This window comes from Papio anubis, chromosome 6 (assembly GCF_008728515.1).
Source record: "Papio anubis isolate 15944 chromosome 6, Panubis1.0, whole genome shotgun sequence".
Classification (NCBI taxonomy): Eukaryota; Metazoa; Chordata; class Mammalia; order Primates; family Cercopithecidae; genus Papio; species Papio anubis.
This window is the reverse complement of record NC_044981.1, coordinates 160,643,956-160,659,140: the sequence shown is the minus strand read 5'-3', so window position 1 is coordinate 160,659,140 and position 15,185 is coordinate 160,643,956. Positions and strand designations below refer to the sequence as shown.

At 38.9% G+C, this 15,185-nt stretch overlaps 1 long non-coding RNA gene across 1 annotated transcript; it reads right to left on the bottom strand.

Moving 5' to 3' along the window:
- Positions 1–4,931: 4,931 nt before the first annotated feature.
- On the bottom strand, positions 4,932–7,279 carry LOC110743192. The gene is made up of 2 exons (XR_002521837.2): positions 6,837–7,279; positions 4,932–6,734 (listed from the first exon to the last, which is right to left on the bottom strand). It is a non-coding gene; the product is annotated as an uncharacterized LOC110743192 (long non-coding RNA).
- Between the last annotated feature and the right edge of the window lie 7,906 nt (positions 7,280–15,185).

Sequence of the window (15,185 nt, the reverse complement as noted above, 5' to 3'; positions counted from 1 at the left end):
CTTCAATTTGTTTACAGCTGTTTCCCCATCTGTGTAGTAAAGGAATTTGGCCCAAAGAGAGGTCTGGCCTTAAGCCCCAGCTCTTTGAGAGTAACCTCTGAACCCTTCGAATTTCTCAAGTGATGGCAGTGTTTTTAGTATTCATGATAGGCCCCGTGGATCACATCTAATAGTTCAAGCTAACAAGGTGACTCTTGTTACCTGAGAGGTGGCCCTCTCAGGCATGTGATATCTGCTTCACCTCCAAGAGTTCAACCATGTGGAAAATTAATCAATCAATCATGCCTACATAATGAAGCACATTAAAGACTCTGGAGACCAAAGATTGGGTGACCTTCCCAGTAGGTAATACTCCATGCATATCATCACACATTGATCTGGGAGGGTCACAAGTCTTGAGAACAACAGAAACTTTCTTCACTATTGGAATCTTCCCAGACTCTGTCCTATAAATCTCTATCCTTGGCTGATTTTAATGTACCTGTTTTCTGTAACAAATACAACCATGGGTATAATAGGTTCCCATGAGTTCTGGGAGTCATCCTAGTGCTTATCCAAACCATGAGTGTTTGCAGGAAACTCCCAATCTTGCAGTTGGTGTCAGGAGTGAGGATGGCCTTCTGTGTGCTCTTCCATCTAACTCCTTGCAGTTGGAGTGAGAAGTCTTAGGTTCACCTGGCCATCTGGGGACTGTGCTCCTAACTTCACATTTTTACTAACTCTGGGTACAGCGCTAAGACCTGTACTTGGCATACATAAATAGATGTTAGATGAAAAAATGAATGGCTGAATACAAAACTATAACTCAAGTTTACACTGGGAAACACTCAAGATAACGACTGTTAAGTTCCTCCATTCAGCACATTTTCTCCCTGGTTTCATTGCTTCTTACTTCTAATGGACGTGCAGGAAGTGTAAAACAAAAACCAACATTAACCCATGTGTGATCTATTCCAGAATATAGTCCTCTGTGAAAATGTGATATGTGAAACTAAAAATTGCATTCTTTAAGACGCCATGTTGTTATGAATAACTTTTGGAGAGAGCAATTTCAGGTATAAAATTATTGCCATGTGCTAAATGTGGAATAGAATAGACCCAACAAGTTTACAAAATTTTTTTTATTTGTATATATTTGGGGGCACAGGTGTAGTCATGTTATTTGGATGTATTTCATAGGGATGATGTCTGGGCTTTTAGTGTACCCATCACCCAGACAGTGTACACTGTATCCAATAGGTAGCATTTCATCCTGTACCCATCCCTTCCAGTCTATTATTCCACTCTGTATGTCTCTGTGTACCCAATGATTAGCTCCCACCTAAAAGTAAGAACATGTGGTTTTCTACTTCCTCTTTCTGAGTCATTTCATTAAGGATAATGGCCTCCAGTTCCACCCATGTTTCTGCAAAGGTCATGATTTCATTCTTTTTTTATGGCTGAGTGGTATTCCATGGTAAATATATATTACATCCAATCATAAATGGATAATTGGACTGTTTTATCCATTCATCCACTGATGGGCACTTTGATTGACTTCACAAATTTACTATTGTGAATAGTGCTGCAATAAACACAGGACTGCAGGTATCTTTTTGATATAATTATTTTCCTTTGAAATATCCAGTAATGAGACTGCTGGGTCAAAAGGCAGTTCTATTTTTAGATCTTTAAAAAATCTCCATCCTGTTTTCCATAGAGGTTATACTTGTTTACATTCCCACCAACAGCATCTAAGTGTTCCCTTTTCTCTGCACCCTCACCAACATCTGTCGCTTTTTGACTTTGTAATAATAGCTGTTCTGACTGGTATGAGATGGTACCTCATTGTGGTTTTAATTCACATTTCTCTGATGATCAGTGATGTTGAACATTTTTCATCTGTTTGATGGTTGCTTGTATGTCTTCTTTTGAAAAATTTTTCTTCATGTCCTCTGTCCACTTTTTAATGGAGGTATTTTGGGGGGAAGGGTTTTTGAGTTGTTTGAGTTCCCTGTGAGTCTGGATATTAGCCTTCTGTCAGATGCATTGTTTGCAAATATTTTCTCCCATTCTGTAGGTTGTCTGTTTAGTTTTTCTCTTATTTCTTTGGCTATGCAGAAGCTTTTTAGTATAATTAAGTTCCACTTGTTTTTGGTTTTGTTACTTTTCTTTTGAGGACTTGGGCATAAATTCTTTGCCTAGACTAATATCTGAAAAAGTTTCTCATAGGTTTTCTTGTAGTCTTTTTATAGTTTTGGGCTTTACACTTAAGTCTTTGATTAATCCACTTAGAGTTAATTTTTATGTATGTTGAGAGAGAGGGGTCCAATTTCATTCTTCTGCATATGGCTTTCCGATTTTCCCAGCACCATTTATGGAACAGAGTATCCTTTCCCTAGTGCACATTTTTGTTGACTTTGTCAAAAATCAGTTGGTTGTAGGCACATGGCTTTATTTCTGGGCTCTCCATTCTGTTCCATTGGTCTATGTGTCTGTTTTTATACCATGCCATGCTATTTTTGCCTTTGTTCACTGATTACCTGATCTTATACTTTAGGAAACCCTATATACTCCTCCAGAAGACTCCTCTATTTGAATAAAGACTTTAGTAAAGTTTCAGGATTCAAAATCAATATGTAAAAATCAGCAGCATTTCTACACAACAATAATGTTCAAGCTGAGAACCAAATCAAGAACTCAATCCTATTTATAATGGCTACAAAAATACAATAAAATACCTAGGAATACATTTAACCAAGGAGGCTAAAGAAAGGAGACTAAAGATCTCTACAAAGAGAACCACAAAACACTGGTGAAAGACATAATAGATAACACAAACAAATGGAAAAATATCCAATGCTCATGGATCAGAAGAATCAACATCGTTAAAATGGCCATACTGACAAAAGTAATCTACAGATTCTGTGCAAGTCCTATCAAATTACCAACATCATTCTTCACAGAATTAGAAAAAACAATCCTAAAATTCATATGGAACCGAAAAAAAAAAAAAAAACCCAGAGCCTGAATAGCCAAAGCAATTCTAAGCAAAAAGAATAAAAGCATGAGGTATTTTATTTCCTGACTTCAAATTACATGACTTAAGGAATTTAATTGTGTCTCCTTCTCTAAAGAACATACACAGTAAACAAATGTATAGGTTCCCTAACACTCTACCAATATGAAAATATCAATCTTAAGTTATAATTTTTTAACTTTCTTTTTAAACCCAAATCATTTAATTCATTTAGATTGAAAATCATTATTTATCACTTTAAAAAATACCACCTTTCAGTTTTCTTTAGTGGTATACTATATTCTTAGAAAATAGTGAACTCTAACCTCAAGTAGAGAGGAGCACAAGGGGATGACAATTTAATAATAAAACCCTCTGCTCCTGTGTGGGAAGCCTGGAAGAACTGCACAAGACCTTCCATTGAGAAGATACCCTTTGCACTTTAAAAAAATGCTGCAAAATGCTTATCTGCAGATGAAGGAAGAAAATCGAGTGATATGATTTTCTTTCAAATTAATGGCAAGTAAAGGCTTTCTGTTTCTATACAGATTTGACTTCTCCTTGAAAATATGTAGCCAATAGCAGGGAGACAAGGAGGCGGGGAGTTATAGGCAGCCCAGTTTGAGATTCGGTGCAAGTCAGGGTTTGCAAGATTTTCTGGCAGAGCTTGAAACACCATTTATACTCAGTGTGACACAAGTACAAGTTCACTGAAAATGTAGTGTCAGTAATCAACGGTGAAATATTAAATTATGGCTTGGGGTTGAACAGGGACTCTTTATCAATTTTATTACTTTGGGAAATGTACATACACACACATTAATATTTCTCAGGCCCTTGTCCAGAAAAATGTCCAGCAATGAGAAATATATAAGATCAAAAAATAACTTTGACACAAGGATATTCCTGGACAACAGAACAAACCTAACATTTTCTAACCTGCCACTAAGGCCTGGTTCATTCATCTCCATTAGAAATATGAACTTGGATAATGAGATATTCCCTCAATGACATGTGAACTGAGTAAATCAAGATGTAATTAGAATGTAATGCAAATTCAAGATGTAATTTGAATGTAATGTCTTGTGCCTAAAATAAACAAAGCATCGTAAAAAGTTTAATGGTACACAGTGAATCAAGAAAATGCAGAAAGTACCCAAAAAAGTTTAATCCCAACAAGAGCATCTCTCTATTTACTGTGACATGTTGTCAGAAGAGCTGAGCTCATCATGATATTTCCGTGTATGATCACAACATGGGCTTTCTCTCAACTTGCTGAGGTAGTCCTGATTGCTCTTTCTCGTCAGTTTTTAAATCATGGTAGTATCCATGCTTCAAAGCCAACATTTCCATGTTTAAGAGGGATCTATCTTCTCTTGGCACAAAGCTTGGTATTTCAAAAGAAGCAACTTTATTATCCAAGGCAGAGATTCCTGAAGAACAGGTCTAGTACCATCATTTGAACAGAAAAACTCATCATCCCTCTGTGGGTGGGGTGAGCCACATGCCTTGTGGTTTCACTTAATTACTGTGCAGGAATTGTGCTCTTGGGCCAAGCTATAGGTGCATTTTGCTTTTTGTTGCAATGTCAACAGGAAATAAAGCCGGTGGACGTAAAAAATGGTGCCTGCCATTAATGAACTCTATCTATGTCTCACAGAGGCAAGCCATGCAAACACTGGGTGTCATGGAGGTACAGGGGAATTTTCACTGTGAGTACACGGTCACAATTAAGTGGGCAGGCTTCAGAATCTTTGTATTTGAATCTCAGGGCCACCACTTACTACATGCATGTGGATAGGTCTATCAACTTTTGGGATTTTAATTTTCTTACCTATAAAATGAGGATTATATACCTACATATAGGAGGGCTATATAGATGAAAGAAAATGATGTATTTAAAGTAGCTACTACTGTGATTATTGTATGATTCTCAATACATGATGATCAATTTTTATTATTAAAATGCACACAAGATAAATTTGCATATTTTCAATCATAACTTGGAAGCCAAGTGTGAGCTTACGTATCAAATATATTTTAACAAGAAATCTTTCATAATTCAGAGATAATAATAAATTTTGATAGATATTACCAATCTTTCAAGTAGGAGGTGCTTGTCCATTCTGTTTTACAGATGGAGAACCTGAAGCACAAAAAGTGAATTTCCCAGTATCACAAAAGAAAGTTTTCTGTTAGTGTTTTTAATAATAAAATGAGGTCCAAGGTTGAAGTTAAAGAACATGTTGAGTTGTATCATGACCAAAGCAGACATACAGGTTTCGACCTGCCACTAGTTCAGTCCCTGCTTCGCTGAAAGGGTCGACCTCCTCTTTTGAAGACAGGTATTGCTTCGGATTTGCAAAGATTCAGAAACAGTCAAGGATAGCGCCTTCCTGAAAAACAGCCGCAGCATTTGGCGCCAGATTGTGAAGACAGAGGAGGAAAATTACCTTTAGCAAACCTAACTATCTGGATGACATTCTGCATGCACAAACAGATAAACTGTCAGTTGAGAAACCAGAGTCGGTCCTCACAAATGAATTAATATAGCTGTCTAATGCGTCTCCTTGTTCTATAAATACAAGCAGCTATGAAGAATGTGTCCAGTGTCTGCCGTGGTGGCTTCTGTGTGCGCGTGTGTTCTTTCTCATGCGCTTCCTTGGTGGCAGGGTGCCCGGGGACCGTGGAGGGACATCCTGGCTGCCTCCCACTTCTCCTCCCCAGAACGCTTCACTGTTTCTACTGAAATCCCTCTATTTAAAGGTGAGATAATCAGCTTTTGTTCCATTGGCTTGGATTAAAGACAACCTCTGAGCTAAAAACAAAGCTAGCCCTAGGCTGGGGGCAGTCAGCCTCTGTATTTGCTAGCAAAGAAAAGGACTTTTTAAAAATTCTTTTTCCAGGACTGAAAATTCTCATGCCCTAGAAACCCCAGAAGTAGAACTTCAAGTGTTTCCCGAAGACAAACATCCCTATTAAGAAGGGGACAGGACTTTGGCAGCCATCTGCAAACTGCAGCGGGGAATTTGGCTCCAGCAGCCATCCTGCCTTGTAAAGAGATAGCAAACAATCCCTTTGTCCACAGCCCCTGGGCTTGCCTGGGCACCCCAGGCAGGAAGTGCTCTTTCAGCCCCCACCTTCCCCTCCATCAAAGCCTTCTTTTTCAACATAGTGCTTTCCTGATCATATTATCTGACTGCTCTAGTGAAACAGCCTTCCCTGTCTACCACATGGAGGAATACCGAGCCATGGCAAGACCATCTCCATGCTCTGCCCTCACAGAGCAAAAGGTCAGACACCAGCATGGATGGCTCATAACTGGGGGTGTGTGTATAGAGAAGGTGCCCGAGGGTGAAAGGAGCTAATACTGAGTAGAACTAGTATGAATTGGATGTAACCTCACACAAAGCCATTGCAAATATCATGGTTATATGAAATCTCTGCAGTTTTTACATATTCCCTAAAATATAAAATGAAACAACTGGTGAGATGATTGGATGACCTCAAACTTTCCAGATCATCTCTGGTTTGTTATCTCTGTCTTTACATGTGAATTGTACTCAATTCCTTCCTTCTGTGTTAAAAGGAGTCTGGAAAGTCCTCCATACCCTGATGGCCAGGCTGGAAGGTCTTCCTACGGAGACAGCTGACAGCCACCCCACCAGCCAGGCTCTGCCGCCCTAGAAAGAGGGCCTGGAAGAGTGCAGGTCTGGGTTTCTTGATCTCCCCGCTCCTAAGCGAAAGGGAAAGAAAGCAAAAGGTCGATAAAATGTCTTAACAAAAGGAACCTGTAGGCATTTCCATTTCACAAAGCATATTCCACAAATACACTCACTGCTGATTAGCACTGGGAGGCGCGCCCTTCCGAAGTCCTTTTCGCCACCAGATCTTCCTTATCCTGGGAAGCCGGACACTGCTGATTGTCAAACGCTGCTAAGAGACCCCAGTTAAGACGTCTCCTCATTTACCAGTTCCTGTGAAGCTGCTGATTGTGGCAAGCCCTCGTCTGCCACCGCTGTCATCCCGCGGCAGGACTTTCTTAAGGAAAACAAGCTCTCCATTCTGCACTCTGCGGCATTCAAAAATAGGATTTCAAGCTTTCCCCTTCCCCAGATTCCTGTGATCCTCATTCAGCTGCCCTTGCATCGGTGTCTGAGTCTAAACCAGGAACACTAAGATTCTCCTTGGTTCAATCTTCTTCCGTTTTTGTAACTCTATTGGGGGAAAAAAAATGCAATACACCCAGCTATGAAGACAGGGAAAGACAAAAAGAGAGGTAGAGAGACTGAGAGGCAGAGAACCCACTGGCTTGGCACATATTTCTATTAACATCACAGTCATAGTCTAATAGCTTAACCTTTCTATTTTATCAAATGATCATTGTTTTTACCAAATGATCATAGACACTATATCTAATCAAATATAAATTAAATCTAAACAACAGACCAACAGACTGTAGAATAAGAATTCTATGGTTTTAAGCTTTTAAAATTACATATATCAACGTACTAAAATGCTGTTGTAAAGCCATGTAAAGTGTATGCAACAGAGTTTTATCTACCTTTCATGAGTGCTATGTTTCTCTTGTTTTTGTTTTCATTTTTTTGAGACAGAGTCACACTCTGTCACCCAGGCTGGAGTGCAGTGGCGCGATCTCGGCTCACTGCAACCTCTGCCTCCCGGGTTCAAGCGATTCTCATGCCTCAGCCTTCTGGGTAGCTGGGATTACAGGTGCCCACCTCCACACCTGGCTAATTTTTGTATTTTTAATAGAGACGGGGTTTCACCATGTTGGCCAGGCTGCTGTCAAACTCCTGATCTCAGGTGATTCGCCCACCTTGGCCTCCCAAAGTGCTGGGATTACGGGCTTGAGCCACCTTGCCTGGCAATCAGTACTGTTTTTAACCTTGAGGAGAAAGTTCTAAATTTTTTCCTGGGTAAGGTCTGCATTGATTTATTCAAAGTAGGTGACAAGCAACACTCTCACCTGTGTTATTAAGTTAAGATGAACATTTGGAGGACATTTTTAGCAGTCTGTAAAAATCTTTTATGGACTCTTAGAGTACCCCAAAATGATATAAGGTTAGGAAATCAAACCAAGCCTTTTGATTTCACAGACTTTTGTTTGTTTTGCTTGTGACAAGCATAGGCCTGGGCTGGTCTGTGGTTTTTTGTTTTTTTTTTTTTTTTTTGACCCTCCTGCTGTAATCAACATTGGTACACATTTGCTAAAATTTAACTATAACACAAGTCCTTTTGGTCATTGCTCTCCATTAGTTAGATGAATAACAACAACATCAAATTGCCTGAGGCTATAAAAGAAACTGATGTCATTGGAGGTCTAGTCATAAATCCCTCCCATGCTGATACAAGTCATCTTCCCGAAATAGACTTATGCACATGCATCTGTGCATAAATATGCAGGCAGACAGATACAGCCCTGTACCCTCTTCCTTTTAGTCAGTTCTGACCTTGTCACCAGATACTTAGGAGTTAAAATTAGCAGCATCCCTCAAACCCAAAATATCTGCATTTTCTTGGAATATACAAAGCACCACCCACTAAGCTGAAATTCAATTCCATTTCTTCTCAATTCCAAAGAAAATCCCTCTCTTTCCACCACCTAATACATGTGCAATGAATGGAAGGACAAGAAAGAGAAAGTCATTTTTAATTTGGAAACGTCAGGATAGACAAAGTGACCACTGGAATGGAACAGAGTCTAAAAACAGACCCCACATGCAGGTGTCTTATTTTAAAGCAAAGCCTCCTTTGTGGTGTGGCAAGGAAAGGATTGGCCTCTAAAGGCTGGGTCGATAGGCTGTCCCAGTGGGAAACAAAATGTATTTGAACACCATACAGAAATATCAATTTCTGATAGATTTGAGATCCAACTGGGAAAAGCGAACAATAAAGCTTTTAGAGGAAAATATAGAGGAAGTTTTTTGTGACCTTGGAGTAGGAAAAGATTTCTTAAATGGTAAGTAGGTAGATACTAACAATAAAAGAAAACTGAAAAATCATTCTATGTTAAAGTTAAGGTCAAAAGACACCATTCAGATAGTGAAAAGGTCAGGCAGAGAGTGCGAGAAGAGATTCAAAAATGCATATATTTGACAAAAGACTTCATATCCACAATATGTAAAGAACTCCTACCAATGAATAGAAAAAAACATACAGTTGTCACTTGGTAACAGAAAGGAATTGGTTCCAGGACTTCCAGTAGATACCAAAATTTGCAGGTGCTCAAGTCCCTGATATAAAATGGAGTGGTATTTACGTATAACTATACAATCCTCCCATACACTTTAAATCATCTCTAGATTATTTTCCCTTATACATTAAATCATCTCCAGATTACTTATACTACCTAATACAATGTAAATGCTATGCAATTGTCATACTGTATTTTTTGTATTTGTATTAGTCCATTTTCATACTGCTACGAAGAAATACTGGAGACTGGGAGATTTCTAAAGAAAAAGAGATTTAATGAACTCACAGTTTCACATGGCTGGGGAGGCCTCACAGTCATGGCAGAAGGGGAAGGAGGAGCAAAGGCATGTCTTACATGGTGGCAGGCAAGAGAGCATATGCAGGGGACTCGCATGTATAAAACCATCAGATTTTGTGAGACTTATTCACTGTCATGAGAACAGCACAGGAAAACTCACCACCATGATTCCATTACCTCTCACGGGGTCCCTCCCACCACAGGTGGGGATAATGGGAGCTATAATTCAATATGAGATTTGGGTGGGGACAGAGCCAAATCATGTGAGTATTACTTTGTATTGTTACTTTTTCCAAATATTTTTGATCTGTGCTTGTTTGAACCCACAGATAAAGAGGGCCTACTATACCAGCAACCCAATGAAGGACTAAATAAAAGCGATGAACAAACTCTTCTCAAAAAGAGATCACCTGAAAAACCAACGAGCAAATGAAAAGTTACTCAACTTTATCAGTCAGCATGAAGATGCAAATTAAAATCACAGTGCCACAAGACTGCATACCCCAAGAATGACTAAAATGAAAAAGATGTAAATACTAGTGTCAAAAGGATGTGGAGAGAAGGGATCTCTCATATACTCCTTGTAAGAGAGTAAACTGTCACAACGATTTTGGAAAATCATCTAGCACTTTCATGTGAAAGAGACATGGGACTACACCATAATCCAGCACTTCTACTCCTATGTGTCTACTCACAACAGAAATGTACACATTCATCCACCAAAAGTCATGAACTAGAATGTTCATAGCAACATTGCTCATAACAGCCAAAAACTTTCAACTATCCAAATAGTCATCAAGCATAGAATAGGCAAATAAATTGTGGTTTATGCACTTTTGGAACATTATGCAAGACTGAAAATAAATGTGAAACCATAGCAACTATTGAATAAAACAGAATGTTAGAGAAAGAAGCTAAACACAAAAGAATATATACTATATAAAATAATAAATCAAGACGACTAATCTATGTTGATAGAAGTAAGAAAACAAGGATTAGGGCCCTTGATGAGAGGGTGGGTAAAGCCTGGTTTGGAGGACAGAAGTCTCTCAAATGCAGTTAATGGTCCATTTACTTACCTGGGTGCTAGTTACACAGGTGTGTTTAATTCATGGAAATTTGCTGGTCTGTGCCCTTTGTATATATGATGCTTTTTAAAAGTGACATATGCCGTTAGGAAACAAAGTAAAGTAAAAAGAAAAAAGTAACTGAATCACAACATTAGTAATGAATCTTATGTTTTCCAGAGTTTTTACCACAATTATAAACGTGTTTAATTGTATTCATTGAACTCAAATTAATACAATGTAATTCAAGGATAAAAATCAATTTATTTGCACTCTACATCTACCATATGTTAAAACAATAAAAATTTCTTGCAGTATTTCCTGGTTTGTTGAGGGGAATTCTACCCCGGATATTCATAATCATTTGCTCATTGTGCATTAATACTTCTTTTTTTTTTTTTTTTTTAAGATGGAGTCTCAATCTGTCACCTAGGCTGGAGTGCAGTGGTGCGATCCTGGCTCACTGCAACCTCCACCTCCTGGGTTCAAGAGATTCTCCTGCCTCAGCCTCCTGAGTAGCTGGGAGTACAGGCACACACCACCACACCCAGCTAATTTTTGTATTTTTAGTAGAGACGGGGTTTCACCATGTTGGTCAGGCCGGTCTCAAACTCCTGACCTCATGATCTGCCTGCCTCGGCCTCCCAAAGTGCTGGGATTACAGGCATGAGCCACCACGCCCAGTCCTGTGCATTAATACTTCTAAAAATATGTCCATCACTTTTTAAACCCATTGTCTTTCCTTTTGTGTGTGTCTTCAATTTTTATATTTTCCCTTGGTTACCTGGAGTTTATCTTCCAAACAGATTGTTTGGAAATTGCATGTTTATTGAATGTTTCTGATGCCATGTGTATAAGAAGAAGTTTCTGTCACCTTCTCTTAGGAAGGTAAAAGCTATTCCTACTTCATGAACTTTTCTTCACAAATATCTGTATGGCATGCCTTAAAATCTCTTGTATTTCATGTTGTAAGGAAGTATGATTCCAGTCTTTCCACCACCTCCCCCATTTCGAGAAAAGCTTATTGTTTTTCCTTAGGTATTTGTAATGCTTCTTCTTCATCATTGTAAATCATAAAACATGCCGGAAGGGAAGGAAGTACAGCTGTCTTTTCAATTCAGATAAAGGTTGAACTCTATCTCCATTTCTCAGCATCTTTTTCATCTCTGAAGCGTTTTCTTCAGCACTTCACGTGATCGTTGCTTTTGTTCAAGTTACCCCGAATCCTTGGGAACACCTCTTCATCTCTTTTCTCTTTTTTCCTAAGCTGTGAGAGATCTTTACAAGCCCCCGTTTGACATTGCCTGGGTTTTCCAAAGTCTATTTTACTTTTTACTGACTTTGATTGGGGCCATAATTTCACACTTTTTTGTTTTCTTATCTCTCCTATTTCTCTTTTCAATTTAAGTAGCATTCTCGCACATGGGGCTACTGAGAATCTCACCGGCTCCGTTTCTACCTGCAAACTGCACTTGTGGAGTCTCTAACTCCGGGGGTAAGGTTCATCCCTGCCTGTCCATCCCTGCGGTGTGTCCAGTAGTTTCCTGGAGGTAGAGCTTCTTGACAGAAGGAGGAGGAGATGTCGGATGGAGAATGAGAAGAGGACTCTGGCTGCCTCCCAAAGCTGCCCTCCTGAGCGGGCTGGGAGAAGAGGGTAACAAGCAGAGGGCTGAAATGACCTTGACATGCGCAGCTTAAAGGCCAGCCCTGTCCCTCCAACTTCCGGGACCTTGGAAAAATCACTTCATCATTCCAAGCCTCAGTTTCATCCACAAAATAGGAATAAGCTTAACGCCTATATGGCAGTTAGAAGCATTACCTAAGCTAGTATATTTAAAATGCCTCGCTGGCTTTGTATAGAGTAGCTGTCATTCATCTACCTGCTGGTTGGAGCTGACCCGCCATTTTGGCAGGATGCATGCTGGGAGGAAAGATGCCCCCCAGTCCTCTCCAAAAGGCATATACAAGTCAGTCCCGGATAACAGACCGCAGCCGAGCGCCCCCAGCCCTGCAGCTGGTGGCATGCTCCCAGAACCTGGCCGCAGACGGACTGTGTGCCTCAGTTTCAGCACTATTGTGAATTTCCCCCATGTTTCCATGGATATTTTCACAGGTATGTCAAGGGTTGCGTCAGTTTCTGGTCACCCAACACCGTTTTAAACCATTCAAAACGGAAATCTCGAAACAAAATAGCCAGAAACAAGGTAGAATCATGAGGAAAAGCAAATACATGGAAACACAGACTACTAAGGCAGGAACCCACCAATTGTCAAAATTGCCTTCAAGTAATAATGCACGGAAAATCAAAATATTACTATTCAACATGGAATCCTTGAGAATATTATCTTGATGACATTTTGTAAAACATCAGCGGAGCAAAATGGAATCTCATTTTTCATAAGAAAATGCCAAACAGCACAATATTTGAAGTTAAAAGACATTACAAAAAAAAAAAGTCAGAAAAATAAATTAACATCAGAAAAGGATGGGCCAATTTAAATAGAATCATGTGGATCAGCTGCAAAGCAGTGAATTTTAGATATTCTAAAACCTCCCAAATCTATCATTCATGTTAGAATTCTCCCCAATTAAGTGTATTATAAATTTGGACTACTTTTGCTTTGAAATAAAAAATAAGTCATGTAAATACACATGAAATGCTATTCAATGATGTTATAACATTTGTGACCTTTATGAAATCTGGTATTTTAACATCAGATTTTAGGTGATATAATTTTCCTCAAAACATTAATTTCACAATAATTAGTACCGTATGTCCTTGGAACAGGTTATTTTAAAGTGTGTCTTTTTAATAATTGTGAGCCGTTAGAAGTGTTACTCAACTCATAATTGAATGAAATTATTCATTCATGATTTTTAAGAACTGTTATATTGGAAAAATGTATAATTAAACTAGGTTTGAGTGTTTAAGTATATTGTTTAAAAATTATTCTTAGAATGTGGGTACAGAATGTAAGTTTCATTTTCATTTCCTAGCATGCCCGCTAAAGGACTTACTAATTAAGAATGACCTAGGCAAGGTTGCTGAATTCAAGGGCACCATGGATAATTCTGCACTGTTCAAGGTCACAGAGTTAAGAGTTTTCCAAATAAAAGCTCCTTTGCGAAATCCTTCTCAATTAGGACTATCCGTGTAAAGGTAAATAGCGTTTTTGAGCATCTATATTGACATTTTACGTTTGGAAATGAAGAAATATTTATTTACCTGATTTTATTTTTCCAGTTTTTCTTATGTTCAACATTATTATATGTTAATATATCTTTTCAAAATATTGTGTTAGAAAAAGCTGGGAAATAGGCACAAATTTGGGCAGGCTGTGAAATAGCAAGAATAAAAATATGGGGACCACTGAGATAGGATATAAAGTTAATTTTGAAATGTTTTTAAATGAAAGCAAGTTCTAGGCTTTCTTTTAAAAAGAAAGTTTAATTAACTGATTTGTATAAAAGGAAAGACACATGACTAGGTTTAAAGGCCTTTGCTGAGATGAAAAGTCTAGCAAGAGAAAAGTCCTTTCCTTCCCCCAGACCCTCAGCTGGCATGGTAGAGATCCTGCACTAATCTGGGGCTAGCTGGCTCCTACCCTCCAACCTCATGCTCTAAGCATCCTAGGCATCCTTGGGAAAAGCTACAGAAACTGCTCCGTCTGTGGAGCACTCAATCTGCAGGGTCTAACCGTAACCCTAATCCTAATACAAATTACTTTCTTTCCCAGGTTTTTAAATTTTTCTTTCAAACCCATGTAGACTGAAAACAAACACCTTCTTACAATGTGCAAGCACAAAAAATAGACCAGGCACTGTGCAAACTTCTTAAAGACATTCTCGTTTATCCTCATAACATCACTATCAGGCAGCACTATTATTAGTGACAATGTTTTCCAACTTTCTCCCATTAAGCAAGTTTTGTCCACTGTGATTCCATCTGCGGTTTCGCACCCCTTACTCTAAACAGACGGGGCCATTATTCTTTGCGCTGGTGGTCATGTGCCTACGCTGGCTCTAAGTCACCACCAGGTGACACACTTTCACCCTTGGTGGCATGAACCCAGTGCCAGCCTTCTCATCTGCATCTGTATCTACAAAGAAAATTAATTCTTTATTGTTTAAATTTGACTCTTATGACTCATTTCCAATCACACCAAGACGTAAAATATATGATTCAAAAGGCATTTTTCAAAATATCCTTAAATACCAATCTCAATAAAAGCAGCTGGTTTTATAACACTTAATATGCTTTCTGAGCATCTGTCAGAAAATAGTTTTGATTTCAGTAAAGTTGCTTTTTTCTTATCTGAAACCTCTAGGAAGCCTGAACCTAATATGGGAATGTCTGCTCCTACCTGTGATGAAGACTTCTGCCGTTTGCCTCCAAACCTCCCACATATCAAAACCTCTTGACTTTCTCATCACTGATCATCAGATATATAAGGTATCTAAAGGGAGCGACTCCGATCTGCCGCAGTCGCTGATCCAAGCTAAACCCTCTGCTTCCGACATTAACCCAACTAAACAACTTACCAGCCCTGCTACTTGTATCTTAGCCTCTGGCCACTTCAAGATTCCTATGTGTAAAATGAGC